General features: G+C 37.1%; 1 pseudogene; it reads right to left on the reverse strand.

Moving 5' to 3' along the window:
* LOC149226975 (protein RRC1-like) overlaps nucleotides 1-24,570 on the reverse strand; it is a 68,178-nt pseudogene extending 43,608 nt beyond the window's left edge.
* Nucleotides 24,571-24,903: the final 333 nt, after the last annotated feature.

Raw genomic sequence — 24,903 nt, forward strand, 5'->3', positions numbered from 1 at the left:
ACTTTTCTATTGAATTATTTCTTGAACAACAAATATCAATTTATAACCTTAAGTTTTTTCTATTTGTGGATAAAATGCTTGCCAAAATACCCATTGTAACCCTAGAGACAACATATGGATAAAAGGAGGTAAGTGCCTAGGACATTCATACAGTTCAAACAAATATATATATATATATATATATATATATATATATATATATATATATATATATATATATATATATATATATATAATTTGTTTTCTATTTTTTCCAAGGGACAACCCTTGGGATGTAATGTGATTTAACATGTGGAAGAATAAGCAAACTGCTTCAAAATGCCCTTCATATATGTGGTTACAGTCCTTTACGAAGTTGTAGTACGGTGAGAAGAATTCGAGAATAAATATAAAATGTATAGGGATAAACAAAATCCTATGCACCAAATCTTAGCAGAAAACATGAAAAGAAAGAGGATGAAATGATGAAATTGTGGAGCGCTTCATTAAGGCTTCCTTAAATAAATATTTACAAGTATCATTCGTTACTCTCACAATGTTGAAAAATTTGTTTAATGAATAAAGAAACTAGTGGCTAGATACACCAATTTTAGAGAAGCACATACTATAACCAACAAGAATATGGAATCACTTTGAAACTTTGTAAATATTCCAAAAGATCTCCCAACATTACACAAAAAAGATTACCAAAAGTATCCAAGGAAAAAACTTTGAACCCCCTTAGATTGGTTCCTCCCCTCCTTTTAAAGAAATATTACATTGAAGAAAAGTTACATATCATTATCAAACTATCCAACTTTCTAACTGTCTAAATATCTCTTAGCTAAAACTTATACATTGTTACAAAATAAGATTTTTTCTTCCTTTAATAATTTGAATGGGTAATGGAACTTTTCCCTTAGGGTTCATCACATGGTTCCTCAACTTTAGTTGTAGCTTGCTAGAGTAAACTTTCACATCTTTCCCAAAGAATTTTATTTGGAGTTGGACACCGAGTCATCTTTTGGAAAGCCACATGTAAGTCTAACATTATGGTGTAATTAGGCATTGGTTCAAAGGTCTTCATCAACCACAACAACTGAAAGTCTCCCTGCAAGAAATTGACCATTATTTTTCCCCTCAACACTATAGTCTTCTCAAGTGATGAATATAGTCTACACATGGAAGCTATTAGTTCATGTCAATAGTTTTTCCTATGTGGCAAGATTTCATCCATAATTCAACATCTGGAAACCCAACTCTCTATCTTTGATCAAACTTGGAATCAAAAGCAGCTACAGATTTTTTTATTGTCTCCAATTTTCCCTAAGTTTGGATGCACAAGTGGTTTCTCCCAATGGCTTTGATGATCTCTAAAATAAATGTATCCCTATCAACAATATTCATTTTTTTCAAATCTACTACAGATTTTTCATTTAGAAACTTGATTATCTTCCTAGCTCTCTATGCTTCTTTCTGCATTTCCTACTTACATGAAGCTACAACTTCTATGATACTAGTGATATAAACTCTTTCCTCAAAAATAACTTGAAATAATCCCCAAGTTGAATGCACTTTCTGAATTATGTCATCCCAAATGACCTACCTGGCTTCAATTAAGGACATGTTGCCCTTCAATTTTATATTCAAATCCTTTATTTCTTCTTGAGTTGACTTGTATTTCTAATATATTTTTTGATTTTCTATCTTTGTAGACTCCAATTGTTTCTCTTTATTGTTGAATTATTCCTGAGAGTTCAGTCATTACTTGTATTAATTTGTTTGTAGGGTCTTAAGACTCATTAGACACTACAATTGTGCACACAATATTTTTTATAGTATCTTACAGGTCTTAGATCTTTTCTTTTAAGTCTATCACCTCTTTATTTCTGTCTATGAGCTAAATTATCAATTGTTCCTTTTCTTTCTCTACAAAATCAAATTGAATAGTCTGCACATGTTCTGCCATAGGAATTTTCAACTTATGCCTGAGTGATTTCATTTCAATTTATGTTCCTTGTATCAAATCTTTAGTAGATTCTCTTTCATTTGGGTTAACACCCAGCTTGATAATCAATTCCTTATAACCTTCATGTTGCACATATAGATCTCTAGAATTGGCCTTTTCTTATTTGATTATGTTTGAGGATTTTTCTAAGAGCTTCTTTTATTTACTAACTATCAATGAACCTCTGATGAAGTCATTATATATAATCTCACTTATTTTCCTATGCAAATTAATCTTATCGGGTAAAGGAACATCAACAGTGTTGAGAGATAAATCTATTGTCTTAAACTCAACATCTTAAGGAAGTGAATGTATAATAGGATGAAACAAATACAATTTCAATTGGTTCCTTTCTAGGTCCATTGCTAAAAGCAACCTAGTCTGGAAAGAAGAAGACGTCTTAATGGCCAATCAAGACATCATGTCACCTTTCACCTTTTGACTATTCTCTTGAATGGCTTAGTAGTTCTTTAGTGTTTTATCAATCACATAAGAAATTCCTCCAACTGTGGGAACTGTCAAATATGTAGATCTATAGGGCATGGCAAGCTTAGGGTTTTCCAAATTCATTTGAAAACCTCGTTGTCCAGAGGTCACTTATGTTAGCTTCACTTACATTTCCTCCTCACCTTTAGACTTTATTTTGGATTTCCTATATGGTTGTACCTCCTCCACATCTACATCAATTGCTTCACCAATATTTCTTTTTAGAGACTTCTCTTTGGCTACAATATTCTCAATTTCTATATTTGAATTAATATGCCAAACTTCTTTATTTTCTTTCCATTCAATTTTAGCACTTCTTTCATGGGAGTAAGGAGTTGCATTAACACTTTTTCTTCTATTAGAAATGACATTTTGAGGGTCATATTTCCATTTCTCTCCCAATTCAAAACGAAATTCATTCAACATTTATTCTACCTGAGTAAGGGCATATCTTGAATTCACTATGGATGGACCAACAAAATTCTCCAATTTAAATAGATACCCCCTATGCCTAGGAAGAAAATGAACTTGGTCTACATGTAGGCTCTTTCTTATGAACTCTAGGGAGAATATTCTCATAGGTAGGAAAATGGGTAATATCAAACCTACCTATCTACTTCCTCCCTTCTGTCAATATTTTCCCTGAAATTATTCGCCTCTGCTGTGAAAACTATGACCCAACTCAAAGGGCAGTCAAGTCTCCATCCGGGAGCATTCTCTTCCATATAACTCCTGACTCAATCAACCAAATGCTAAACTTCAAGAAAAGTCAGCTTCTGGTCCCTCTCTCTATGAAATTCCTACTTGATGAAGGTCCTAAACTCTCCAGCTCAGAGATAGCACAAATTGCCAAAGTATTCATGAGAGCAGATTGCCAGCCAACAGGGCCACCTCCTTTTCTCTATGTGTGCTTCAACGAGTTGGGCAAGTTACTAGTTGACATGATATCCTATGTACTAGGTTTCAAAACAAGTGAGCACATTGATGAAACTATACTAGTCATGCTGTCTGCATTTAGCCCAGGACAGCCCCCTGCTGTCAAGTATAATTATGCCAAATTCATCTCCAACAAAATACATGACCAACTAGTAAAACTGGATAGGGAGGGAGTCTTCAAATAATCTTCTTACATCTACCATCTATTCATGTATTACCAGCCAGACTGTTTTCAATGCCCCAGCAAAAGATTGGACTCTAAATGGGAAAAGAGGTTTGTGATTTTCTGGGCCTCAGTCTTTCATGAAGTCTAGAACTCCCCCTACTCTTACTGTGAGTTCATTGACCTGTTTGTCTATCTAGTTTCTTGTCTCCTAAACAGAACTCCTCCTGCTAAGCTATCCTATGACATGCAGAAAATATTGCAGCTTTCAAAGAACTACAAAATAGGTGACTGGTACTTTTACCATAATCACACTGTCATTAGGATATATGGCTGTGAGCTCTGTCCCTACAGGTTACCCAGATATGTACCAATGAGGCTGTTTTCCTTGGAGTATTACAGGAAACTCATCAATTCAAATTTAACTCATTTTCACAGTTCCAAGAAAAAGGCTCGCCTGAAATTCACAGACCAACTAGGCCCCTTTGTCATGAACAAGAAAGAAGGTTGGCAAGATGTTGATCGAATATTGGGGGAGAAACTCAAGTTGAAAAGGAGTTTTTGGTGGGTCCCTTATGACCCAAATGGCTTCATTAACGCCAGAAAAATAAAATATAGGCTGTCAGCCTATGAATACTGTAAAATCCCACAAATTTAACAATTTGCCAACCAAGATGAGTGGGTGGCAGGGACACTAGTCGAAGAGTTCACTCAAGAAGAAATAATGGAGCGAAATGTCAAAGATTTGTAAAAAACTCTTGACTTGGATTCTTTTGAGCAGGTAATATTCAAAGTGCCACATCAAGTAGGAGAAGGCACATCTACTGTTGTAGCTTCACAAGATGCCTAAGAAAGATCTACACCAGCAATAGGTATAGCAAAAGGCAAGGAGGTGATGCATGCAGAGCAGGAAACAGTGATAGAACATCCTACCACCTCAAAGGAGCAGAGTCAAGGGCAGGCCCCTTCACAACAAACTGAGGCACTACAGGTGCCAGCTTTACAGACTCCTCTTAATGAGGAGAGAGGTAAAAAGTAGGATAGGGAAGAGACCACACCTCCAAGTGGGTCAGCACAGCAACCAAAAGCCAAAAGACAGAGAGTTGATCCTCAAGTTGAGGAAGAAATAAGTGAAAAATTGATAGAGAGTCCAAGGAGGGAAAGAGAAACTAGCCAGGAAACACGTACTAGCTCATTCTAGCAAGAGCAAGAGAGGCAGCATGGTATGGAGGTGTCTTCCTCAAGGCAGCAAAGCAAGCAACCACCTGGCATCAAAGGAACTTTCATGGAAATCAAGGCCCAAAATGAGTTGCTAAGAGTACAACTATATGATCAATTCCTCAAGACAACACCCTCCAAACAATAGAGATTAATGGTAGCCTATGACTCTAAGGAAGAGAAAATGATCTTAAGTCATTTTAAGCCAAAGATACCACAGCCACAAACAACTGCAGATTACATAAAGACAAACCTGGAGGTCCTTGCCAAGGACATACACCCGATGGACCAAATAGAGCTGCACAAGCAAACGGGTGAAATGGTCTATGCCACCCTAGTAGACAAGGCCATGCTAGCTCATCAACTGAAGGAATCATTGAAAAATACAAACACTCAATTGGATTTGGAGAGAATGTCTTCCTCGGCCAAATATAATAGAATAAAGACATTGGAGGAAATCATTTTGGAACTAGGACATGATCCTAAGAAGGATGCTAAATCCATCCAGGCCCTCATAAAGAAAAAAGAGGAAGATATTGCTGCACTGAGAAAGAAATTGAGGCTGCCTGCATTATGCACCCTCAAACTGCAGAACTTGTACAAGAAAAGGAGGGAGAAGATACCATGGATCTACTAATGAAGATGAACCAAAGAATAATTCAGATGGAGGAAAAATTGGGGAGAGAATTTCAAGGAAAGCAGGGAGAGTCGACCTCCCAGCCACCTCAAACAACTCCAACTGTTGCCACTGTTCCTCCCACACAAGCAGCAACAATCCCTCCTGTTATCCTAGCATCCACAACAACTACATCAACTACATATGCTAGAACAACAACAACAACAGCGCCACAATCTAGCATGAGCATGGAAGAAATGATGAAAGCAGTCAAAGAGCTAGAAGTTCAGGTGACAAAGGTGAAAGAGGCCAAAAAAAAGTTGGCCAAGCTGGAGGCAAGCTATGACAAGTCCAAGATGACAGTGGCTGAGAAACAAAGAGAAATAAAAGCCTTGGACAACAAAATAAAGGCCTTAGAGAAGGAGCTTACTTTAGACAAAACTCTAGCTGAAATCAAGAAAATCTTTTGAGCCAAAATTGGCCAGTCAATCACTGACCAATGGCGATCGATTCAGGCCATACATGAACAAATAGAATTGATAGGCCTAGCTCAATTTGAGACTCAAAGGGCTAGAGTAGCATTGGGAAATATGCCTGAGCAGGCCAATAAAATGATTCACTTCCTGAACACTCATACCAAAGAGGAATTGGCAGCATTAGACATCAGTAGCAGGACAAATACTATTCTGACAGCGAAAAAGGTGCTGACCCTCAGAAATTTTGTGCAAACTCTAGAAAGAAAGTGCCAGGAAATGCAAGCAGAAATAGATGATTTCAAGCTAAAGCTTGCAGCATTGCAGAGCAGAGGATTGCCCAGCCTATTAACCAGCGCTGGAAGACTGCTGACCCGTGAGCAGTATACTACCAGGATGAATAACTATGTTTCAAATCAAATTACAGCATCCTCAAGTACCTCAGAAGAAACAGGGCCTCCCTCTAGACAAAATCTTTATGACAAGCTAGAGAATCTATTTTACATTGAACATGAAATAAATCATCTTTTTGAAGTCCAACCCAACTTTTATAGATACACTGAAGCTGATGAAACACTCATAAAGATATAGAGACATCAGCTACCTACAGAGGATTGGTGGCAGGCAATGCTGGAGATTTTACCAAGGTAATTTCGGTCCTTTTCCCTCTTTTTATCAACTTCAGATTTTTGATCAGCTATAGATTAACAACTCTAAATGCACGGGCCACAGGTTAAAGCATGAAAACAGCACACAGAAAAATTCAAATTGTGACTACAACTCGTTTAATAAAAGACCAAGTATAGATGACAAAGCGGCAGGACAACAGAGCACTAAAGACAATAAGATAGCAAACAAAGGAACCACAGATTAAAGACGCAGCTCCAGCTGTCTCACTCAGTCTTAAAAAAGTCAAAAATCTCTGACAGACTAAACCGCCAGCACACCACCATTTACTCTGCTATTTATTTCTCTCATTTACTTCCTTTTGAAGAGTTGGTGAACAAAGTTATTGCATGAAGTCTTATCTACAAGATATTTTCTATATCATTTTTGTATAAATACCTCCCTATAGAATGTATTTGGGGTTGGTGATTTTCTTTGTAGACTTCGCTATAATTTTTGAGACTCTCTAATACAAGTGGCTGTTGAAGTTCATGGTTTCTGCATCGCCTGAATGTGCAAATGATGTTCTGGGACCTGCTACAGAATTCCTGTGTCATTCAATGGAACAATAAGTTATTCTAAACTGTGTTTTATGTTTTCTGTGTTTACAAATTTCATATATGTTCCATAATCTTGGTAACAGAGAAGAAAGAATAGCCCAGGATTTGTTTAAATGCACCTTGTGTTCAATCTCTGCTATTATTTGTGTTTTCTTCAGGATTAGCCATAAATATGAATTCTTAACTGCTCATGTTTGCACTGATTCCTTCATTTTGAATACTGTGTAGGAATTCTTAATTGCTCCTAAATAATATTCATGCACTTTCCCTCTACTAGCAGAATGGAAGATTCTTGATTGCCTTTCATTCCCTGACTTCATTCCATCAATTTCAGATTTCAAAACTGTTCCAAGACTGTCTATCTTGCTTTGTAGTATCACCGTTTACCCAAGAGACACTTTCAGCAATACACCATCATTGACTCCATTGCCCAATAATATAGACTGTTTTGGAATTGCATCCCAGCTCTTCCTGAAATCACCATCCAACAAACTTAAAACGAAACTCTGTGCATCATAACTAGCCTAAAATACACCAAAACAAAGCTAAATTACAAAGAGAGAGCCCTCTCTGGTTGCAGGTAGGCTAGGACCTGCAGCTAAAAGGTTGGTTAGTGGTTACCTCAGCCGTATTCCCTTCAGCAGACAAGGAACAACCTAAGTGATAACAGAACCTTCCAATGACACACATGACACGTCTTCCTTGCAGTTATAGATGGGATTCACTAGTTTTGTGCATGTTGTTGGGGAACTTAATCTAGATGCTTATGGTTTCTAAGAGGTCAGTTCGACTCGTCACCTTATCTCATCTAATTGGGCTGGCTAGGACACATTATTGAGAAGCTTATTTAACTTATCTTTATCCTAGGTGTCTGCATTCATCCTCCAGGGAGTCTTCTTCTTCCTATTTATACTATGTTATCATAGAGGGTCGGGCAAGTCAGAATCTGCAAGCTATTATCAGAGAGTTTGAGATATAGAGAGCCATATGATGCTATCATGATTCAGATTTGAGAGCTACATGTTGCCTTGAGTCCTTTTTCATCATAATGGGGAAACTCTACCAAAATTAGGTGAGGAACACCAAAGCTGAAGGTATTGATGTACATTTGATTTATGGTTAATGAAGATTCATGTTCCCTTCCTTTACATCAATGGTTGCAGTAATTTACATCCATGTGTTTCTTGATGTTTTGAGCTAATAGTCTTCTGCAAAAGACTACTTATCATCTATGTTCGTTTGTGCTTATGTGTAGGCTTGGGATCGATAGTGGAAGAGAGATATATCCTGGTTGGAGCAAGAGAATTATGCATCAGACCCAAAACCCTTAACTAACCTTGGAGGAGGGCAGGTATCAGTTCAAACCCTGTAACATTAGGAATTGTATGAATGTTTTCTTGCATGATCGTTTGATTGGGGGATTTTTGTTGTGTTGACTTAGCCATCCTTACTTTAACTCTACAAATGATGTATTTCTATTAAAAAATTATTAAAAATGATTATTGATATTAAGAAAGATTATTGATATATGATTTTTGAAATTCATATTTTAGTATTTTTTACTTTTCTATTTTCTTATTTACAATATTTTATTTATCCCTAAAAATAAAGTATCAACCAAAATTAGTTAATTTATATGCATGTATTTCTATATACCAATTAAAAATTTAATTAAATTTATTAATTATAATCTTACCTGATATAAATCATTTTCCATTATTCCATTATCTATTACATGATGCTCGAGTAATAAATAGAAATGGGGAAAAATTAGAAATAATCACCCATTGACATTATTTTACTTCACAGTGATGACTGGTAAATGGAAAATGCAAATACATTTCAAGATCAATAGTAAAAATAAGACGAGATATATATGTATTTACATTTAATATAATTACAGCTGTTATTACATTTTCTTATGGTAGGGCAAAGCTTAGCAAGTCATTGACCATTCCTTCCATTGTATAAATGAGCTGGCCAGAATCTGGGACATGAGTGTTTCCTACTATGATATTAGTTTAGGTGGATAAACTTCAGATTCCAAAATTTTCCATTAATTTATGGGTGTTATGAATTTTATAACACCGTTGTAGCCATACCCTTATCAAAATCCAGTGTGTATAGATACAGTGTGTATGTATCAGATTTGGTAGGAGCAATCCTTGCCAGCCGCCATGGAAAACCTCTGAATGCGACCTGTTGGTTCACTATTTTCTAATGCCGTGAGACGTTTACTGTGATGTCTGCTTTGCAAGTGGTTGATAAAAACAAGAACACAATTAGCTGTCCCTGCAATTACATCTGCATGTAACAACAAGCTACACACCATAGCTGTCCAAGTTGTTGATCAGTACAGTGCTTGAAAGGTATAAAGCAGTTATCTTAAAACTTGAATGTCTAATATTATGCATAAATAAAGATAATTATTTGGTTATTTCTTAGGCTTTTCTAATTGCCTGACACATTGGCCTAGAAATATTCGCTTAATAGGAATCAAAGAAAGTTGTTATTCCCCATTAAACTATTATGTATTCTACCTTTCTATGTTAATATGTTAATTTATTTATTTATGGTGTTTTTGTTTTTAATTATTTTAGAAATTTGAATATAAAAGTTTATATATATATATATATATATATATATAATTGAAATTGTTTCTCCTGTTAACCATGTTCAGTTAAATCATTGAATACTAAGCAATTAGAGTAACTCATAATATAAAACAATAAAACATATCATTATCTCATAAACCATTTACACAATAAATAAGAGTTAGATATATGGGTTTTTTCTTTTCATTTGCAATGATCAAACATCACATTTTCCACCAAATGCCAATTAACTTTGTAGGTAAGTTTTCATTGATGGTTGATGAACTTCATGAAGCATTGATTATTTTAAGGTATGGATGAGGAGATATTCCTATAATTCTCTTCACCTAAGGGTTTAGGGAAATATTGATGGGCCTATTGGCTAATTCCTATTAAATGTAGTAATGTGTGCTGAGTCATTTAAGAGAATATTCTTATAATATGCTCTCAAGGCTTTTAGATGTGCTAAAAATGTGATAACATGTACCTTTTTTTTTAATGTTAATGAATACATTAAAGGGAACTAAAGGAACATTATACAGAAGCATTGCATTGATAAAAGAAAACATGATTTCACATAAAGCTAGTGTATAAAAAACAATTAATGGTAAACGTAACACACAATGTTGAATTTCAACTTAAATATTTAGAAAATCTAGTAATCATGATAAAAAATTCATATATTTCCAATTCCGAGATCCATTTCTCATACTTTAAATTCATATTCAAAAAATGAATTCACTCAATTAGCTTAGTGTTTAGAGGAGGAACGCTTTCATTTATGTGATCTAGGATTGTTGCATGAGGGGTTATTAATTGTAGGAAGTTAATTTCGATGTTTAGCATAAGTTTTCTAACATAACTTTGTTAGTTTCCATCAATTATAGTTATGGTGGTGCCTAATATACTTAGATTCTATCAAATTTTATAAATTTTCACTACTTTTCTATTGAATTATTTCTTGAACAACAAATATCAATTTATAACCTTAAGTTTTTTCTATTTGTGGATAAAATGCTTGCCAAAATACCCATTGTAACCCTAGAGACAACATATGGATAAAAGGAGGTAAGTGCCTAGGACATTCATACAGTTCAAACAAATATATATATATATATATATATATATATATATATATATATATATATATATATATAAAAATTGTTTTCTATTTTTTCGAAGGGACAACCCTTGGGATGTAATGTGATTTAACATGTGGAAGAATAAGCAAACTGCTTCAAAATGCCCTTCATATATGTGGTTACAGTCCTTTACGAAGTTGTAGTACGGTGAGAAGAATTCGAGAATAAATATAAAATGTATAGGGATAAACAAAATCCTATGCACCAAATCTTAGCAGAAAACATGAAAAGAAAGAGGATGAAATGATGAAATTGTGGAGCGCTTCATTAAGGCTTCCTTAAATAAATATTTACAAGTATCATTCGTTACTCTCACAATGTTGAAAAATGTGTTTAATGAATAAAGAAACTAGTGGCTAGATACACCAATTTTAGAGAAGCACATACTATAACCAACAAGAATATGGAATCACTTTGAAACTTTGTAAATATTCCAAAAGATCTCCCAACATTACACAAAAAAGATTACCAAAAGTATCCAAGGAAAAAACTTTGAACCCCCTTAGATTGGTTCCTCCCCTCCTTTTAAAGAAATATTACATTGAAGAAAAGTTACATATCATTATCAAACTATCCAACTTTCTAACTGTCTAAATATCTCTTAGCTAAAACTTATACATTGTTACAAAATAAGATTTTTTCTTCCTTTAATAATTTGAATGGGTAATGGAACTTTTCCCTTAGGGTTCATCACATGGTTCCTCAACTTTAGTTGTAGCTTGCTAGAGTAAACTTTCACATCTTTCCCAAAGAATTTTATTTGGAGTTGGACACCGAGTCATCTTTTGGAAAGCCACATGTAAGTCTAACATTATGGTGTAATTAGGCATTGGTTCAAAGGTCTTCATCAACCACAACAACTGAAAGTCTCCCTGCAAGAAATTGACCATTATTTTTCCCCTCAACACTATAGTCTTCTCAAGTGATGAATATAGTCTACACATGGAAGCTATTAGTTCATGTCAATAGTTTTTCCTATGTGGCAAGATTTCATCCATAATTCAACATCTGGAAACCCAACTCTCTATCTTTGATAAAACTTGGAATCAAAATCAACTACACATTTTTTTATTGTCTCCAATTTTCCCTAAGTTTGGAGGCACAAGTGGTTTCTCCCAATGGCTTTGATGATCTCTAAAATAAATGTATCCCTATCAACAATATGCATTTTTTCAAATCTGCTACAAATTTTTCATTCAGAAACTTGATGATCTTCCTAGCTCTCTATGCTTCTTTCTGCATTTCCTATTTACATGAAGCTACAACTTCTATGAACTAGTGATATAGACTCTTTCCTCAAAAATATCTTGAAATAATCCCAAAGTTGAACGCACTTGCTGAATTATGTCATCCCAAATGACATGCCTGGCTTCAATTAAGGATATGTTTCCCTTCAATTTTCTCTTCAAATCCTTTATTCTTCTTGAGTTGACTTGTATTTCTAATATACTTTTTGATTTTCTATCTTTGGAGACTCCAATTGTTTCTCTTTATTGTTGAATTATGCCTGAGAGTTCAGTCATTACTTGTATTAATTTGTTTGTAGCGTCTTAAGACTGATTGGACACTACAATTGTGCACACATGATTTTTGATAGTATGTTATAGGTCTTAGATCTTTTCTTTTAAGTCTATCACCTCTTTATTTCTGTCTATAAGCTAAATTATCAATTGTTCCTTTTCTTTCTCTACAAAATCAAGTTGAATAGTCTACACATGTTTTGTCATAGGCATTTTCAACTTCTACCTGAGTGATTGCATTTCAGTTTATGTTCCTTGTATCAATTCTTTAATAGATTCTCTTTCATTTTGGTTAACACCCAGCTGATAATCAATTCCTTATAACCTTCATGTTGCACATATAGAGCTCTAGAATTGGCCTTTTCTTATTTGATTATGTTTGAGGATTTTTCTAAGAGCTTCTTTTATTTACTAACTATCAATGAACCTCTGATCAAGTCATTATATATAATCTCACTTATTTTCCTGTGCAAATTAATCTTATCGGGTAAAGGAACATCAACAGTGTTGAGAGATAAATCTATTGTCTTAAACTCAACACCTTAAGGAAGTGAATGTATAATAGGATGAAACAAATGCAATTTCAATTGGTTCCTTTCTAGGTCCATTGCTAAAAGCAACCTAGTCTGGAAAGAAGAAGATGTCTTAATGGCCAATCAAGACATCATGTCACCTTTCACCTTTTGACTATTCTCTTGAATGGCTTAGTAGTTCTTTAGTGTTTTATCAATCACATAAGAAATTCCTCCAACTATGGGAACTGTCAAATATGTAGATCTAGAGGGCATGACAAGCTCAGGTTTTTCCAAATTCATTTGAAAACCTCGTTGTCTAGATGTCACTTATGTTAGCTTCACTTACATTTCCTCCTCACCTTTAGACTTTATTTTGGATTTCCTAGATCGTTGTACCTCCTCCACATCTACATCAATTGCTTCACGAATATTTCTTTTTAGAGACTTCTCTTTGGCTACAATATTCTCAATTTCTAATTTTGAATTAATATGCCAAACTTCTTGATTTGGTTTCCATTCAATTTTAGCACTTCTTTCATGGGAGTAAGGAGTTGCATTAACACTTTTTCTTCTATTAGAAATGAAATTTTGAGGGTCATATTTCCATTTCTCTCCCAATTCAAAACGAAATTCATTCAACATTTATTCTACCTAAGTAAGGGCATATCTTGAATTCACTATGGATGGACCAACAAAGTTCTCCAATTTAAATAGATACCCCCTATGCCCAAGAAGAAAATTAACTTGGTCTACATGTAGGTTCTTTCTTATGAACTCTAGGGAGAATATTCTCATAGGTAGGAAAATGGGTAATCTGTAAGGCCACACTTTACATCCAGATAGCCTTATTTCTATGAATTCATCAAAGAGGTACCAATCCCCAACCTTGATATCTTTACTGATTTATAACAATTTCTTATGCTTTGGTAGAATTCTTGGAGGTGGTGCACCATTTAGAATAATGTATGATGTTTCCATGTATGTGGACAAAAATTTGAGAAAACCCTTCATTGTCTGTCTTTATTTTGACTACATGTTGCCATTCAATTACTAAATTCGTCTTCTTCTTCGAATAAAAAATGCTCAGACATATTCAAAATTATCAATATGAGTGTACAAAAGAAGATAGACTAGAATGGAAGGATTTATGAAGCAATTGGCCAAGTGGAAGTTCTTAAATTGGAAATTGATGGATTGAGCTAGGTATGAAGGTATGTCCAAAACCACATATGGTAGTAGCATTTGAATTAGGAACCCTAGAGTTGGTATGATTACATTTCTTATATCATCGTCACCATGTAACAACAAAATTGTGGCTAAAATTTTATGTGCATCTTTGGAAGACATAGACAGAGAGTAAAAATCAGGCATTGGTGGAAGCTGTGACCCTAGAAGTAAAATCTAATTGAAGAAAGCTTGTTTTTTCCTCCAGCAACTGAGTGAAACTAAAAATTAATGAATTATTGCGGGTGGAAGCACCCTAGGGTCTTGGGTTGAAAAACCCAATAGAGCGGAGGGCATACAACATAAAGAAATATGCAGACAGGTAGTCTAAATCCTTAAACTACTGAAGTAGGAAGAAGAGGTATTACCTGGAGGTCCTATGTTCAAGGTCGATCCCGCATCGTCCAAACCCTTTTCTCCTTCTGATGCCTTTAGAACCTGTAACTTATCCAAGAAAAGCATATACAACAGCAGTAATAGAAAGCATGTTCATGATATAGGTGCTAAATCATAGAAGCAGGTGAGAAAATGAGCATTAACATAAGATTCATAAGCAAATCATAACATATATTAATGCATAAACACAATAAATATCAAGAACACAAGAACATTTCTTTATTGATATATGCTAAATGAAATGTGGAAAACTACAACCTGAGTCTTCCTCCAGATCCAAGTGGAACCATCCTCCGGATCCATCCTGACCAGGCCTCAGCAATCTTCCTCCATCAATACACACAAGGATGTCATAAAAGGTTTGAAGGACATCACAAAGAAGGAAACAAAGGTTTCCTATAACTTGGGAGTGCAGGAGGCATAGGGATTTCTTCAGACTTGATCAGGGATGTAATAAACTATAATATCAATATCTCATCTCTCCTCCCCTTAGGCCTTGCCATGGAGGTTTATTTATACTTCTCTAAATTACTTTTTTCAGTTGGGAAACAGTTGGGCCATGAGATATAGTAGGGGAGTAACAGGTAAAACCCCTAAAACATGCTCGAATTTAAGGAGATTATATATTTTTTAGTGTTTTAACACATATACACGGGTTGGGTATAGACTGACCCACATGTACATGCTTTTTATACAGGGAAAAATAGCATATGGGAAGTAAAACACTATTTTTTAGAATTTGGACCAAGTCTAGAAAGGAAGGGTTGCCCTAGGCCATAACCAGAGCATCAAATCTACCAAGAGTGGTAAATGGTGCTATAACAGATGCCCCCTAATATATGAGGTTAGAAGGGGTACATGATGGCCAAAATGTATTAAGTGTATAGAAGGAATCATGTCGAGACCTGAGAGGAGTTCACCAGAATTTAGCCTGCCAAGCCAGTGAAAGAGATCAGAAAGAAACTTGTTGTCTGAGGTAGGCATACCCATGCTCAGAGATAATAAAGCATGTCCGCTTGTCAAGTAAAAAAGAGGATCCAATATGTATACAAGTATAAAAAGACTGAAAATACATAGTGGATCATCTGATCATATCTATAGAAGTACATGTCTTAATATCACACATAAAGAACTGATCAATGATGTTGAAGTAGAAAGCTGACCACTGAAGTCATAAATCTGATCCAAAAAGTACCAAGTCAAATGGTGGAACAAATGGCACTACACCCAACTCGAGTGCCAACATATAGGATGCCGTTGTAATGAACTGCAACATATAAGGTCGATGGTGTCACCTAGCAGAAACAGGAGCAACTGACAAGTGAACCAAGAAATGATGATGCAAACCCAAGGTCTTCACCAACTGCCATGGCACATTTCTACAAAATGGGAATAAATGATCTGAAGTCTACCATGTGAGAAATCGTTTGATTATTTGTCATTAATGTATACCATTAACAAACCCAAGACTACTCACTAATAATGATGATGAGAGCCAAGGTACCCAGTACAATCTAACAAGTGCGAATAAATGAGTTGAAGTCCAACACTTGGAAGAATCTATCAATCAGGAGAAATGATGTTTTCCCACTATCTATAGTGAAGGAGTCTGCCACTAATGACTGCAAACCCTATGGTACTGCCAAATGGACTCTAGACCTTGTTCCTAGAGCAAGGAGTTGAAGTTGATGGGAATAGATATGTTGGAAGTAAGGCATTAAGGAATCCTTCATCAATCAAACGCGAGTGTAACCCATAGGGCAATAATGTGGAAGGAATCAGGTAAAGAAAGATGTAGTAAACCAACCAAAGCACATTTTCGGTGTACACAAGATGTAGCTAGCGCATGATAGAAACCCTCTAAACCAACCAATAATGAAATCTAACACAGAGGCAAGGAATACACCAATAGGGTCAAATGGAAACCAAGTACTCTACGAATCTCAATGCATGATAATGAAAGCTGACGTTGAACACAAAGGAAACCACATAATCAAAGACCCATGATACTAATCGATGCTGAGCACAAGGTGACCTATCAATAATGAAAATACGGTGAGGGTGCGACTCTAGATCTACTCTTAGAGAAATTTGTCGTAGTTGATAAGACAAGACCTTCCAGCAAGAATTCAATGGAGACCTTCTCAAACCAGCACGAGCAATGGACCAAATAGTTGATGTGATAATGAACATGACTCTGACAGCCAAGGATGGTCGACTAAAAAATAGTTCAAGAGACACCGCAGAAAGGTCAACTCAAGTTTACTTCCCTTGAACAAGAGCATGACACAAATGTGACTACATGGCAACATATGATAACTTTTTATAAGTCTGTCATGCAGGAAGCATAAGAAAACTCTCCATATGATTGGAAGAGATAACCAATTGGAGGAGTACTGACTCAATAACAAGGTTCAGTCTCTCTTAAGTCAAACTAAAGCCCATCCCAATGGAGGAAAGACTTATTTTTTAGTGTTTTGTTCAAGGGTGACACAACTGACTCTAGCTGCCATCGATCATGGAAATAATGTCTCATTCCCGCTCTTTTTGAAATATATAATTTTTTTTGTCTTTTTCATATTTATGAAGTCTGAAAAAAGAATAAAAGAATGCTATAGTACAGTGGAAAGAACGAGTGTCCAAATACAAATGCATTAGTTCCTGGGAGGGGAACATTGCTATGCTCAATCCAAGGTGATGAAACTGGTCAATGACACTCAAAGGAATGTTCTTGCCACAGGTAAGAGGGTGTCAAGTTCTAGAGGCTAAGTGATTGCAAGGTTGATTTTGTAAAAGACATGGTCAAAAGGTGGCTTAAACACGAGTCCAAGTGAAGTCAACTTAAGGCCAAAAGGTACAAATGGTCAACATGCAATGCAGTAGTACAACTCAACACAAAGGAGCCTCTAGGGTATAAAGCTAGAAAAATAGCGAAGAAGTAAGAGAATGCATCTTCATCGCAGAATACCAAGCTTGGCATCAGTTCACCACTGTTGACCATCATGAGGATGTCGAAGAGTTGGTATTCCCATAGTTGTCTGAGTCATACTGATGTCTTGCATGGCTTGCTCAAGCCTATTTTCTCTCACATGGGTACATGTGCAGATTTTATTTAACGTCTTATCAAGTGGAAGTTCAAGTGTTGATAAGTGAATGTAACTGTCATAGAGTAGTTGAAGAGTCATGAAGGTAGATGAACGGTCACAAAGGGGAATGTCAAGGGAAACCCCACCCTTTGCTATATATAGTCCCTCATAACTTATTATAGAGGCTTTTGGTCAGCCAAGCTTCTGATAGGAGAATCTTAGATAAATCTTGGAGACTATTGTAATTAGACTTGGCTTCTCCACAGTGCAGAGCTAGTACATATCTTTGGAGGAGCAGGCAGCAGTCACTGTAACGTTCCATTATTGGGACTAGTGGTTGGTCATGGTTGTATTGTATGATTGAAACTTTCACTTCTTAATATAATAGAGCCATCATGTTTCAAGCATATGTTGTTATTGTATTTCAGTTAACTTATTTACTCTAATGATATATGTATTTGTTTTCTTACACATGTATGTATGAACTCTTTCTTTATATGTATGTACGAATCTTACTGAAATGTGTTGTTGGTTTAACCATCACTTTGGATTGTTGGTTCACCTTCCTTCCAACTTGTGATCCATCTTTTCTCATGTTTTCCCTTTCAAGATGCATGTTTACACTAGTTTCCAAGGGGCACACTCACCTCACTCTTAGTGTGTTAGAACCGTTCATGCACCTTCCTTAACTTACCACATATTTCACACCCTTGCTACCATAGGGACATCTTACTTTCCTCTACACTCAACCGTGGTCAAGGCGATACCATATGACCCACTATTGGGACTCCTACGCCAAATGGTCTGAGGTCTAGTTGGGACTTCTTACTGGGGAGATCCCCTAACATGTTGGTGGGTCCAACACCGTCAACATTTTTGGTGCTAGAAGGAGGGCTAGATGACAAGATGTGTCCTCTCATCCTATTTTGAACCTTTTCACATCTATCATGGATTATATTACACTCATCCCTCCACGATGTCTTTCGCATGTCGAACCTCTCAACATCACGAGGGAGTTTTTTAATCTCTTGTCCGAATTCACGTATGATGGTGAAGGTGAAGTAGCAAGGCCTGAGTACTTAGAATAATTCTAAGTATTCCTTGAGAATGCAGACGATTTATATCCAAAAGAGGTCATTTTGATACTTTCATACACACTTCACAGATCCCCACAACGGTGGTGTTGGAGTCTTCCTCCTAGCAGGTGCACTACTTAACTAGATCTGTGATCTCATTAAATCTACTTTCCATCATTTTGATCCAAAAACTCTTGACAAAAAACTATTACAACAATGGAAGGCCCCGCATGAATCACCTATGGAATTTTGGGACCACTTTCGAGTGTTGCAATTTCAGGCTCTGAAAATTCAGATGAAATTCTAGTATCTCATGGATAGATTTGAGTATTGTCTTACCAAATCTATTAATCCTAAAAGAAATTTCAAGCCCAAGCCCCATTTAGCATACTTCAGTGATGTAGCTTCTCAATCACAGATAGACATGGTCGCTCTCACAAGTGATTTTCTGTCATCCCCTCATCAAATAGCTCCATCACTGCAGAACGATGTGGGAGAATAGGCACACACATCCATTCCACTTCCACATCCTCCCAACATCACTTCTCTCAATTTTCACGCAGATTTGGTTGCGAACCCTGTGGGTTGTCACATGCCTATCTTACCTCAACCTTCATCTTCATGTTATGATGATCCTCCATATTGCACTCTCTTATGTTCTTCCATTCCAGACTCTACACATATTTTTAATGAGGATCAAGCTATCTACGAAGTTGGTGTTGCATAACCAACCTGCGCTATCATTCATCAAGAGTATGACTGGGAGCTTGAGCATCAACCCTCAACGAAGGATGACTCCCTTCTATCTGAGCCTACTCCATTCTTTCCTGACATATTTGGTGATTCTGTCATCCATGATTTCACATGTGTATCTCTGTCTACGGATGCACCCATTTTTTATCATTTGTAGAACACACTAGATATCAATGCATCATCCTACAATGGAGAGGATAAATTATTCATTGAAAATCCACTTTATTTTTCATCTTCTTTTTACACAAACACAAAGGGTGAATTTTTCTGCTTCTCATCTACCCCTCTATTTGATTCATCAAATCATGAGGATGCTGATGAAATCATTGATTTTTTTGATCATACTTGTCATGATCTATTTACTCCCGCATTCGATCATGATGATGATTCTATCACAGTTGATTGCCACTTTTTTATGATGATCTGTCTGTTAATGAATTTGAAACTCCATAGGCTGTCTAGGCACTTCAGCTTGAGCTGATGGTTATGTCAGGCCCTCGCTATTTTGAGGTTGGTTTCACTTCTGATTAGGAAACTGTTGAATCACTCGAGGCTCCTCATCACTCATATGTATGCATTGAAGATAAATCTCACACACAGATTATGCTTCCTCCACTTGAAATACACAATCCCATCGCTCATGCATTGGAGGAATCTTACGTAGAAAGAACATGTGCACGGTGCAAGTTGTCTTTGCTTCTTTTTTTTGCTTGCATGTCATAGTCAAGAGTATGCATATGCTTAACAGCTGCAAGCAGTGTCACACAACACCATGAAAAGTCCACGGATTGCATGTCACGCACTTGCACTCACTTATGTTCTGTGGACAGATATAAAATTGGAGTGTGTTGGTATTCTTTTTTATGTCTTTCATGTCTTCTGGTTCACACAGCTATGTTGTTCGCGAAACATGCCTTCACCAACATGGGTCGACCAATGCGTCGGTGGCTGCATTATAAGTATCACTTCATGTGAGCAGACCCATGTACCATTAGATTAGGAGTAGGAGTAGTGTTTTCTTTTGGTTTATTTTCTTGCATGTATGTTTGCTTCTTAACTTGCATGTTTGTTTGCTTTCATGCTTGTTTTCTTATTCTGTTTGCTTACGCATGTATTTCTACTTTCACTTTTTGGCTTTTTCTTGTTTGCTTGTTTTACGTTCGTAGGTTAGTTTCACATGAAACCATGTGCGACTCTTGAAAAAAGATGGGTAAAGTACAAGAGGACTTGTGTAGTTATCAATAATTGGATATCTATTGTCTTGACTCTATATGAAGAACTTGTTATCATCAGTCCATGATATATCGATGGAAAATACATATTGTTTGAAGTGAGCCTTGGTGAAAATACAATGCTTGCACTCTAACTAGTGTCACCTACTCTAGTCAGTTGTTTTTGGGTTAATCCTTGTCAACTTAGTCTGGTAGAGTAAGGTGAGGGGGAAAACCTTAACGAGCATTTCAGAGGTATATATATAAACTACTTCTCTGAAGGAACAACCTCTTCCGCTCTTAGTAAGTAGGGATCCCTATTTTGCCTCTGAATGAATAAGTGCTATGCACAGTTACGAAATATGAAAAGAAAAAAAAAAATGAAGAGTGAAATTTTTTGATAAGAAAATGAAAATGAATAAGGCGAAAGAAGAGAAAGGCTTCCTGCGTAGAGAGGTGATGCAAGTAACTTTGCTAGGTACTAACCAAGCTCACTGGTAGCGGAGTGATGCTTGCATTCTTGCGTGACTCTAACAGGGTACTATCTAGGCCTATTGGCAATGGAGCAACACCAGAGATGAAACTAAAACTCTGACGACCATAATTCTTGTGAACCAATATAACCCTCCTCTGCAATTGAAACAATTGTGTTGGCTTAGAATGGAATGTATGTCAACTAACCAAGGGCTTGGAAGATGTTACATCCTACAATCAAGAAAGTGTGGAAACCAAGATGAACAAAGAACTGAACAATACTTCCGGAGGTGTTAGACTTTCTTTACGAACAAGGTCCATTCAAAGAGCTGGACTTCTACCAGTGTGTCACCAAGTGTTGTAACTGCTACAACCACCCTCCAAAGTTTTTCCTTAGATTTGTTTTGGAGCCTTCTTGCCAACCATCCCAGCAGCATTTATTTCACTTTCAAGTACATGAGCTTCATTGGTCCTCTAGCAGCTTGCCAGCTTTTGCATGATTATTTTCTTCACTCCCCTTATAGGCTACCATTCCAGACTTGGTTCCGCTACTGGATGAGTAACTCCCTTAGAAAATTGCACAATCTTGGAGGGGAACTAGCCTCCCCTCTAGAAATTGTGCAAATCTAACTGGCAGTCTGTTGGGCTAAAAAATTGCGCAATCTTGTCATATAACCTTCTCGTGGGAAATTGCGCAATCTAGCCCAGTAGTGCAGCTCAGCCTGGAAATTGCGCAATTCTGGGTAGCAGCAACTGCTCCTCCCAGAAATTGCGCAACCCCTCTAGACAACCAGCCCAACTTCCTCCCAGAAATTGCACAAAAATATCCCTCAGTCAAGCAGGATGTTGCATGTGCCTTTAGGTTGACCAGTTCCCTCCAGGATTGAGAAAACCTGACTTGCATGCATGGGCTGATTTTTCCCTAAATAGAAAAAAGAAATATTCAAAAATCATCCCTAGATTTTAGGATCTATTTTTAGAAGCTGGAGGTTAGATGCAAAGATAGTTTTAGAAACTCCCCTCCAAGTGTCGCATTTTCCTAGATTTTTGGCATGCGCGTCATAAGCCTCAAAATTATTTATTTGACGCTTTAGAGCTCATTCTTCACATCGATCCTGGAGCTATGACATCCCACAGTGCATCCAGGAGTCTTCAACACATCTAGCTAAGATATTTCTAGGTAAGTCCGCTTAACTTGTATTTTGCAACATTTTTGTTGCTTTTTGTGTTTTGGTTTATGTGAGTGTTATCTGCTTGCTTTTTGTGAATTCTTGTTTTCATTTTCATGCATGTTAGCATGTACAAGCACCATTTTAGTTTTCATTAGCATCTCATTATTGTCGCATGCATGACACTGTTTTGCACAAAAAATCGTCGTTTCAGCGAATCGTTTCACACACATGCATGTTGTTCCATTTTCTGAATCTTGCATTCATTCTTTGCATGCATGATCATTCACCTCTTCTTACACTCTGTTTGCCATGCATTCACATCTTCATTTGCTTTCAGTTGCCCGTTGGCAGGTTTGGGAAAACTTTTCCCAGACTCTACCTCACCCGAATAACATTGTGAAATTCTAAGAGGGAAGGCTCTACCTTCCTCCCAGAAAATGCACAAATATTTCTACTCACTGCCCTCCAGTCTGGATTTGCGCAATTCTTAGAGGCAGTGACAGTTGGTCCAAGAAATTGCGCAATGCAGTCCCTAGGCCCGCATCACTTTCCAGCTGAAACTGCGCAATGCACAATCTCAGGACCTAGCAGGCCAATCTGGATTGTGTATTGCGTAATTATTGCAGTCAACCAGCCTCCCGATAGTCTGGACTACATTTTTCATAGTTCTGGTAGTTAGTCTCCCAGTCTCCCAGTGAAAATTTCATAATCCTTGCCAGCAGTTGTTGGCTTGTTGGGGCCTGACCCAAGTTCAGAAGTGTTTTAGCCAAACAAATCCCGAAACTATTGGCCGTTTAGGCAACAATCTATAGAGCGTGGACTAAGGTCTCACCCGAGGTAGTATGGGAGGGTACTGGAACCAAGTTTCTGCACCCAAGGGATGTCTTAATGAGATTTGGAATAGTCACAAATCGATCCTACGTGCTAGTGCAACTATGCGTAGCTATCTGCCCCTCGAGTAGCTCTGTACAGAATGTGAAGGGGTGATATCTAGATCCTCTAACCTTACTGTGTTATTATTATAGATCTGACTTAATTTTTTGGGCCCATTAATCTTTATTAATCATTCAACATTTATAACCAGTGCATGCAACCATAAACTGTAAAAAGATGCTTAAACTTATAACAGAAGCATAAACATATAGATCTGCAAATGGATGCACAATATTCCAAAATCAACTTAGATTTTATTAACTTATGTCCCATGACAATCCCAACTCCGCCTGCACACTCAACTGTAGGGGTCTGCGCACACAGCTGCAGACTCTACCAGGCCTCTACACACACAGCTGCAGAGCCTACTCTTACTCCTACCAACCACGACTCAGACTTACAAACTCAGAGAGAATATTGCATTCAACAACCCATAACACTTATGATCAGAACAGAAACCTACCTTCTACACTTAGAGCCTCACTCTATTTATACATTCCCATGGTTTGCAGACAATGGGTAGGCTGACACATTCTATATTAAATTACAATATTTTAGGGCAGACTACCCTCGAATCTCGCGCTCCGCGCCCACATTTTGCGGGGTCTTTACATTACCATTACCCAAAATTGTGGGCTTTATGCCCCAAAACCATTACACAGGGGATCTGTTGCCCAATAGGCCCCCAACACAAACATCATGACTTACCCTCGAGTCACCTTGTTGGCGTGGTGAGTCACGCTGCCAAGGCTTCGCGGTCCACCATCCCTATGAGTGACGCACTACAATCTGTCACTCCGTCATTGCCTCCTGCAACACTTCTTCAAGCTCTTGCTCCATTGCCCCTCCTAATTCTCTTAACTAATGATGCTCATTCTTCTCTACTAGGTTAAAAAAAGCAACCACTCATAGGATTTTATCTCTAGCTGAGATAACAAATGCATAAAATTTTTGTGCAAGAGCAGCATGCTTGCGATCTCTGGTTCAGAATCCTCAATGTTTGCTGAAGCTTTTGTTACATTTTTGCAAGAGATTTGTTGCTGTCCACAAGGTCCCACTCTTCAATTTTTGTCATGGGCACATAGCCCAGAGACGAAGTTTTAAATAGAATTCCATATTTTGTCTCAAGATTTATTGTCTTGCCCTTATCTTTCATAGAACGCTTAACAGACCGCAGGTTTCGTGGCGACATCCGGACCGGTCCTACTACTTTTCTAGGTGTTTCTGGTACATCTCCCATTGTTGGCATTGGGCTTGGTGCGACGTCCTTGGCTGTCAACATTACATTGTCCTGAAGATCCTGCATCTCTTTTGGCAATGTTGCGAACACTAAGCTTACTCTCAAGGTGTCGAAGTTCGACGGGTCCATATCTATTGGATAGCGCAATAACTTAATTATCAAGATGCTACAGTTTGTTCAGTGGATGACTGGTTGTGATTTATAGGCCTGTTGAAATTCAAATTTGACCATTCCCCCTTTATTCGGGTCATTAATGCGAGATTTACGGTAGAACATTCTGAATCTGGCTCTTAATTCGTATCTTAATTTCCCACTGCCTGCTCCTTTTCACCTTAACTCAGACATCTTGTCATGAATAGTGATACCAATGGTCACTTCCTTGTCTATCAGCACAGCAGCGAAGCCCCTTATGTGCAACCACAATCCTTGTGACATACCTACCCTGTGCATACCCCTGTTGTC

The sequence above is a fragment of the Pinus tabuliformis genome, chromosome J (assembly GCF_031772625.1).
Source record: "Pinus tabuliformis cultivar Carrire ecotype Pingquan chromosome J, CPIR1, whole genome shotgun sequence".
Classification (NCBI taxonomy): domain Eukaryota; kingdom Viridiplantae; phylum Streptophyta; class Pinopsida; order Pinales; family Pinaceae; genus Pinus; species Pinus tabuliformis.